General features: G+C 44.9%; 1 protein-coding gene across 3 annotated transcripts in view; it reads right to left on the reverse strand.

The window, feature by feature from the left end:
- The window catches only part of LOC140471266 (fidgetin-like), a 128,934-nt gene extending 122,218 nt beyond the window's left edge, over positions 1–6,716 (reverse strand). For all 3 annotated transcript variants that reach the window (XR_011956947.1, XM_072567230.1, XM_072567231.1), the window contains exon 1: positions 6,545–6,716. The gene's annotated coding sequence lies outside the window, so the exon portion shown is untranslated. The remainder of the gene's footprint in view (positions 1–6,544) is intronic.
- Between the last annotated feature and the right edge of the window lie 1,885 nt (positions 6,717–8,601).

Below are 8,601 nucleotides of genomic sequence, written 5' to 3' on the forward strand. Positions count from 1 at the left end.
ACCACAGAGAGTGTGGGGCAGAGTCCTTGGGTATGTTTAAGGCTGAGAGAGAGAGAGAGAGATTGTTGATAGTAGGGAAATCAAGGGTTACAGGGAAAGGTCAGGCAAGTGGAAATGAAGAATGTCAGGTTAGCCATGATCCCATGGAATGGTGGAGGAGGCTCGAGGGGCCAAACAGGCTCCTCCTGTTCCAATTTCTTAAGTCTTATGGTCTAACAAGTTTAAAAAATGGAGATGGGAATTGGTGTGACTTAGGATACTCTAGTAATAAGAGCATGTGAATTAGGATCAGAAGTAAACCATTCAGTTCCTGAAGCGTTTCAATTGAACCATTCAATTAGATCAGAGCTGGATCTGTGTGATTCAAATTCCACAAACCCATCGATCCCCAATAACCATCGAGTCCCCTGCCGAGAAGGAATCTATCCATTTCTGCCTTCAAAATGTCACTGACCCCTGCCTCCACTGCCTTCCGAGAAATACGAAAGTCAAGAGAAAACAACATTTATGCTGTATGAGAGGACAGTGTTGATTGTATATCTGATTGCTATTTTTTCCCATGTAGAATGCATAAGTTAATCAGAATGCATACGTTAATCAGACTGACAGTTAACTGCCAAGGTAAAAACAATAACTGCAGATGCTGGAAACCAAATACTGGATTAGTGGTGCTGGAAGAGCACAGCAGTTCAGGCAGCATCCAACGAGCAGCGAAATCGACGTTTCGGGAAGGGCTTTTGCCCGAAACGTCAATTTCGCTGCTCATTGGATGCTGCCTGAACTGCTGTGCTCTTCCAGCACCACTGATCCAGTAGTTAACTGCCAAGCTTTGTTTATATTTTAAACAAGGCAGGTTGGCTCTGATTTTTTTCATGTCTCAGGACGATGCCTTGACTAGAGAATGGCTTCCATCTATTTTGTTGCTGTGAAACTGATACAGCAAGTACACATTCTCTCTGTTAGTAAAGAATAGGACCCTGTGTATTAACATAGTGCCACAAGCCCAACTAACAATTCTAAATTACTGGTCAGCATAATACTTTATACACTCAGGGTTATGTAGCAAATGCTTTCCAATTGAGGAATCAAATCCAATGTTAGACACACTGAGCAAACCTGTCTTGGTTAACATTTAAACTAAGCTTGGTAGTTAACTGTCAATCATGATTAGCTGGTGCATTCGCCATGGCAAAGCCTGTAGCAGTCAGAGTCCACTTGCTGATGAAGCAGCACTCTCCTCACACACAGTATGAATCTTGTTTTCCCTTTGCTTTGGTATTTCTTGGATATGGAACCTGTGCTGATAAAACTAAAGCCATTCATGGGATGTGAGCAGTGCACCTAAAGTCCATATTTATTGCCCATCCCTAGTTGTCCTCAGGAAGCGAGTGACGAGCTGCCTTTTTGAACTGCTGCAGTCCATATGGTGCAATACGCACGTTGTGCTGTTGATTGGAGAATGCCAGGATATTGACCCAGAGACAGTGAAGGAACGGCGATAGATTTCCAATTCAGGATGAAGAGTGGCTTGGAGGGGAACTTGCAAGGAGTGGTGTTCCCATGTATCTGCTGCCCTTGTCCCTCTGGGTGTTAGAGGTGATGGGTTTGGAAGGTGCTGTCGAAGAAGGTTTCACGATTTTCTGCAGGGCATCTTGTTGATGGTACACACTGCTGCTACTGAGTATCGGTGGTGGAGGGAATAGATATTGAAGGTAGTGGATGTGGTGCCAATTAAGCGGGGGCTGCTTTGTCCTGGATGGTGTCGAGCTTCTTGAGTGTTGTTGGGGCTGCCCCCATCCAGGCAAGGGGGGAGTATTCCATCACACTCCTGACTTGGGCCTTGTGGATGGTGCAGTCTTTGGGGAGTCAGGAGGGGAGACATTCAGAAATTAATTCTGGGCCACAGTTTGAATTCAGTTGAAGTGGAAGCAGCAAAAGCTGCATGTGGTCCCAGCGTTAAACCAATTTATCAAGATGTGGATATTCTGTCGAGCATTAATATTATGTTCTTTACAAAACATAAGTCACAACACACACTGGACTGAACCGAGGTTCGGTTCTCAATGATCAGGACAGAAGATCCCATCTACGACTTCAGTGCAATTCTTTTCAATTCAGAAGTAACATATTCGTTCTAATTACATTCCTGTGATTTCACTTTATCCAGATCAGAACAAAATGGTGTGTTAATAAAGGAATCTACAGCTTTGCTTCACTTGTAAGTCTCCCCTTCTGAAAGACTGGGATTAGAACATAGAACAATACAGCACAGAACAGGCCCTTCGGCCCACAATGTTGTGCCGAACTTCTATCCTAAATTACTTCAGTTTTTCAGTTCGTACAGCTCTTGTGCTGACAAGTGAGCTTGTAAAGTGACGTTTCAAGCTAATTCTTTCTTTCATTCAATCCTAACATTTATGCCACACACCCCCTCCCCCCCACCCATGATGTCAAATCCTTTCTTTCTTTCTGTTCTGATGTAGCATCACCAGACTTGAAGCGTTAACTCTGCTTTCTTCCCACAGATGCTGCCAGACCTGCTGAGTTCTGCCAGCAGTTTCTGCTCTTGAGCCACATCTACCCTCTGTGCGTTTTCCTTCATCTGCAGCTCCACACCTCAGTCACAGTAGTCCAGTTGGAGATGACTCTTTCCCATAGCTATATATCTTCAGGACCATGAAGGATGGGACTTCCCGCTTTTCCAATGTGCTCCGAACGTCTTGTTTGGAGACAGAATCTTGTGGGAAGGGTTGGGGATATTTCCCTCAACCCCCTTCCTGTTTTTGCTGAACCGAAGAGGTCAGGCAAGGCTGAGTTGAGTGTTAGCCGACCCTGACCCTAACTGTGACCCGATCCACCACTCGCATCAAACTCACCTTCATTCCTCATGTACTGCCACAAGGATATCACCACACAAACATGCTTCAGCTACCTGAAAGGAAATCACCATTATTCCATTTGGGGCCTTCGGATTTGAAACAGTCATTTATTTTGACATCATTGAATATCGCCTGAAAACAACAAACGCCAGCGATCACAGTGGGTCAGGCAGCATCCATGGGGAGAGAACAAGCGAATGTTTCAAGTCTGGATGACTCTTCAGAGCATGACTTTGCGGCTGGTAGAATTTAAACTCCTTGGATAAATCTGGGATTAAAACTTAATGCCGGTCATGACAGCTATCATCAAACGCTATAAAAAAATCCATTGGGTTCACAAATGCTTTTTAGGGAGGGAAATCTGCCATTCTTACTTGGTCTGGCCTATATGTGACTCCAGGCCCACATAGCCATGTGGTTGACCCTTAGCTGCCTTTTGTTGTAGCCTTGTAAACCACTGGGATTAAGAACATTTATGGATATGCAATAAAAACTGAAAGAAAATGACACGGAAAACCGCAGAGAATTGGTTTGTCTTAGCTATGCTATATCCCACAGCGAGTATATCATCCATGTATCGTTCATGTGACCTGATGTTTTAACAGTCTCAGGCTCCATCTTCTTGGGCCCACTTGGAGCATGACATGCTGTTTGTAACTAAATAGCTTAATAGTAGCCTAGATATAAGAACATAAGGAACAGGAACAGGAGGAGGCCCATCTGGCTCCTCCAGCCTGCTCTGCCATTCAATAAGGTCAGGGGTCATCTTTTTCATGGACACAGCTCCACTTACTGCTCACTATAACACTTCGTTCCTTTACTGTTCAAAAATCAATCTATCTGAGCTTTAAAAGCATTCAATGAGATAGCCTCAATTGTTTCACTGGGCAGGGAATTCCACTGATTCACAAACTTTGGGTGAACAAGTTCCTCCCTAACTCAGTCCTAAACCTGCTCCCCCCCCCCCGTATTGTAAGGCTATGCCCCCCCCCCCCTCGTTCTAGTTACACCTGCCCATGGCAACAACCTCCCTGCTTCGATCTTATCCATTCCCTTCATCATGTTCGATGTTTCTATAAGAGCCCCCCCCCCCTCATTCTTCTAAATTCCAGTGAATACAATCCCAATCTATTCGATCTCTCCGCGTAAGGCAACCTTCTCAACTCCGGGAGCAACCTAAGGAACCTCCTCTGCACTCCCTCCAGTGGCCGCACTAGCGTTCTGTATAGTTGCGGCCATGAGGCTGTGACGCAAAGTTACTCCAGTTGTGGCCTCACCAGCACCCTGTACAGCTGTAACATAACCTCCCTGCTTTTAAACTCCATTCCCCCCCTAACAATGAAGGACAAAATTCCATTTATCTCCTTCATCACCTGTAAACCAGTTTTTTGTCATTCATGCACGAGGACACCCAGGTCTCCCTGTACAGCAGCGTGCTGCAATTTTTCACTGTTTAAATAAGAGTCCATTTTGTGACCAAGACGGATGACCGCACACTTACAAACATTGTACTCCATCTGCCAGACCCTTGTCCACTCCTGTAACCTATCTATGTCCCGCTTTCAGTGTCCTCTGCTCGCTTTGCTTTACCACTCATCTTCGTGTCATCTGTGAACTTTGACACATTACACTTGGTCCCCAGCTCCAAACCATCCATCACCTAGCAGTGCCTGTCATTGTAATATACAGTATATAGATAGCAGGAGCTGAAAACAACAATGTTAAATCTTTCAGTACTACTTTACCCATACCTAGCTCTTATAGAACATAGAACCTAGAAAAGTACGGCACAGAACAGGCCCTTCGGCCCATGATGTTGTGCCAAGGATTAATCCGAATCTGTCCTTTAGGACAGATCAGATTATTCCCGATTTCACCTCCCTTTATCCCGAAAGCCAAGCACACAGTGCTGCTATACGACTAGAGAAAGGATTATCCAGTTTAGACCTATCGTTAAGCATGTTAGAAACATGGGCCTATCCCTGAGGTTCAAACAGATGAAGATTAAACCCCAGCATAAGTAAACCAATCAGGGTTACTGTTTTTACCCCGCTCCCTGCCTCCTGAACCCCCAAATAAAGCAACAGGTTAAAGAATCTAAAGAACTGAAGACAGCTCCCTGAAGACCTGAAGTCATAGATATCAACCACGGATCGGAAACGAGGAATGAGCTGCATATGCGAACATACTGGGCTGCATTTTGACTTGGTGCCCTCTCTAAAGCCTTCACATCCCTCCTAATGGGTGTTTCACTTGGTCCACTCTGTGAGGAGTTTGCCATTTCCTGCTTCCGCAGAGAATCAGGAATGGCTACGGCACAGAAGGAGGCCATTCAGCCTGTCATGTCTCTGCTGGCCCGCTGCAAGAGCAACTCAGCTGCTCCCACTCTCTGGCTGTTGCCTTGCGAATGCTCTCTTGACAGTTTTGATAAGGCGGATGGGGGAAGGGTGATTCCTCTTGTGGGAGAACCAGGGGCTACTGTTATAAAATGAGAGACCACCGTTTTAGGAACGAGGAGAGGAGAAATTCTCCCCCTCAGAGCGGAGTGTGACTTTGCAACTTTCTGCCTCAGAAAGAGGTGAAGAGTAACTGAATATTTTCAAGGTGGAGCTAGATAGCTGCTTGGCAGACGCCAGGTCGATGGAATTCAAAACACAAACGGATCTCATTGAATGATGGAGCGGCCTCAACAGATCTGAGCCACATGCTGTACGAGAGAAAATGGTCGAATTTTTCACATGATCTTGGATCACATGGGTTAGATGGCACAGAAACAGGCCATTCAGCCCAACTAGTCCATACTGGTATTTGTGCCCCACTGGAGCCTCCCCCATGGCTGGTATAGCTGACCAGTTGAAGGCACTGATGAAATCGGTTTGCCTCTAGTAAGTTGGCTGACATTTATGTACGAGAGGGAGCAAAGGAAAGCATTTGGGGGGGGGGAAAATACCTCAAAAGCAAGTCTAACAGGTGGTTCAAGCACTAACTCGTAGAGATCACTGAGGATGCAAAAGTAGAGACAGTGTTTCTGCCCAGTCTGAGGAAACTATCAGTCGGCTGGAATGCAGAGCTCGACATATCTTAACAATTCCTTAACTCATAAAAATGCACTCTCTCTCTCTTCCACAGCGAGGTGAAAAATCTCCACTACACATTAAATGCGGTGAAATGTGAAATGCGTTTACAAGGCGGGCACTTGCAACTTCACTCCCATCAGCACGTGGAGAAAGTATTCCCATATTTTATCTTTCAAACAAGTCGCAATTTCTTTTAACAATTGCCACAATCTCCTCAATACAAAAGCAACTGACCCACAACAACTTGGTAGCATGTGTATTCTAAAAGTCCACAATAAAAATATGATCTTTAAACATTGACCACAAGCAGCATTAATGTTGACCTTTTTCTTTCAAAACATTTCCAAACCGAAAGTTAAATTATTTAAGACATTTCTGAAAAGGGGCCAAAGCGTCTCAGAATCCTGCGAAGTTAGAGTTATAATGTGCAGACTTCCACAGTCATAATTTGGAAATCTGGACCTCCCTAGTTAATAGTCTGCAGACAGTCATTACAATTAATTCAAAAAGTCTTCTACTTGGAATCAGACATTTACAAGACTGCCTTAGATAGTCCACATATTAGCCCCACTCTGTTTTCTGCAGTACCTGGCTGTCTTTGAATGCTCTTTCTCACTCCAGCCTGACACAGCACTGGGAATCAAACTTCTGGAAGTATAGAGAGGATTGTTCTCCAGAACTCAGCCCAAGGTTTTTGAGGCTTCCTTGGATCCCTGCCCATAATCGAAGCAAGATCCAAACTAACTCTGACAGGAATAAGCGAAGGAGCATCAATCAGTGTGAGTCCCCCTCTAACAGTCTGAGCACGAGGGCTGAAACGCAGAGCAGGCACTCTTAAAGGGGCAGCACCCCACAGGGGAACATAGCCGCTCTTGGAGTGAGGAAGGAGGAGCAGGGGTGGAATCATCGGAAGGAAATGTGCAAAGCTTACAGGTGCCAGAAACTTAGAAATTGGAGAGATTGACTCTGATGGCTGAGTACAGCTTGTGCATCTGCTAAAAGTGTCTGATACCTTGTAATTAATGCTGTCAAAGACATGGATAATGTCAGAGTGTGCTGGACACCATAAAGGAAATTGTTAAATGCTATGAGCTTTATTATGAGTGTTCAATGCTGGTGTCTTGTTTAAAGTGAAGTCTTTTGTCCCTCCCTTTACTGACTGTCAATTCCAGTAATTCACTCCAATAACTGTAAGCAAAAGGACTCTCAAGCTTCAGCCTCACAGTTTGATACTTGTAACCGTGCTCATAAATAAGGGACAGCACCATTAACCATAGGATATCCCACAGGAGGCTGGGGAATTTCAGAAAATATTCAACCAGTGATGTTGACCTCATTATCCAGGAGCACCAAATTCACAAAGTGAGTGATGTGGGTCAGGTCACAAATGGAGCTTTTCTGGACCTGATTAAGAGGTTTCCACTCTTGGCCAGGCTTCTCAATTGTAAACCCTTTCACTTTTACAGTCACTTGGCACTTTGTTTCCTGTGAATGGTTTACAATGGGCCAGAGAACATCCATCAACTTTTGGCAACATCGATGAGCTGCATCAAGTTGAATCATGTGGATCTCTGCAAAGTCCCAGAATCGGAAAGTGGGACTAAACCGAATATTTTCCACCCATCACATTAATAGAACGCGAAGTTACCACAGAAGGTCATTCGAGCTGACCATAAAACGGAGTTTAAGAGGCAATCGGCAATGTTTCTGCAGAAAGTTGCTTGGTAAAAGGAGTGGATTGATCAAAAGGGGAGAGGCAGTTTGAGTCCAGCGACCTTTTCCTCTCCCGAAAATTTTCTTATGCTTTTATGACTGGCGTCAGGATGGACATTTTTGACCTGGACCCACTTGTGCTGTCTGTAACAGTGCTAAAGAGAATTCAGTGTCAAATCCATCTCGAGCTAACACTGGCAATGAAAACTTTATCGGAAATAGGAAAATAGGTCAGGTTCCTTCTGATTTAACAACAGCTGCAATGAAGAGGTTCCTTGAGTGGTATGGTTTACCTGGTAACAATACAGTCAAGGGTTCCTTGGTTACACAAGGACCAAGAGCATCCTAAGAGCATTGCTGAATAGTGTCATATTGGAGCAGCTGTAGTTACCAAGGTGACCCAACCAACAGTTCAACACGTTTCCTTTCGCAAATGAACTCAGTCAGATACTTGATTCAATTATTTACCTTACTCATGTCAGAATGGCTGATTTGACTGTGTTATCTTTGATGTTCAAACGTACCACAATACCGAGAGAACACTCAATTAGGTGGCAAATTATCATTCCGTTTAGTTTAAAGATTGGATTTTGTCAGAGTTGGGGAGACTTTATGAGAAAAGGGGGCTCGGATTTGTTTTCCAAGATCCTCGATCTGATTCCAGTTTTAACCGGGTGCAGACTAGTTCTAATCCTGCATGATTTTCATGGAGTTGAGCCAGCTTTTCAAAGAGTTGTGGGGCATGGTAGCTCTGGGGTTATGGGGTTTGGGTTGGAGGGTGAGAGCCCATCGGGGTTGGGTTGGGTGTGAGGGCCATGGGGATTGGGTTGGGATAGAAGGGGCCTTGGCGGTTGGGTTGGGGTGGGAGGGGCCAGCGGGGTTGGATTGCAATGGAAGGGGCCATGAAGGTGAAGGTGGAATGGGAGGGGCCA

The sequence above is a fragment of the Chiloscyllium punctatum genome, chromosome X (genome assembly GCF_047496795.1).
Source record: "Chiloscyllium punctatum isolate Juve2018m chromosome X, sChiPun1.3, whole genome shotgun sequence".
Taxonomy (NCBI): Eukaryota; Metazoa; Chordata; class Chondrichthyes; order Orectolobiformes; family Hemiscylliidae; genus Chiloscyllium; species Chiloscyllium punctatum.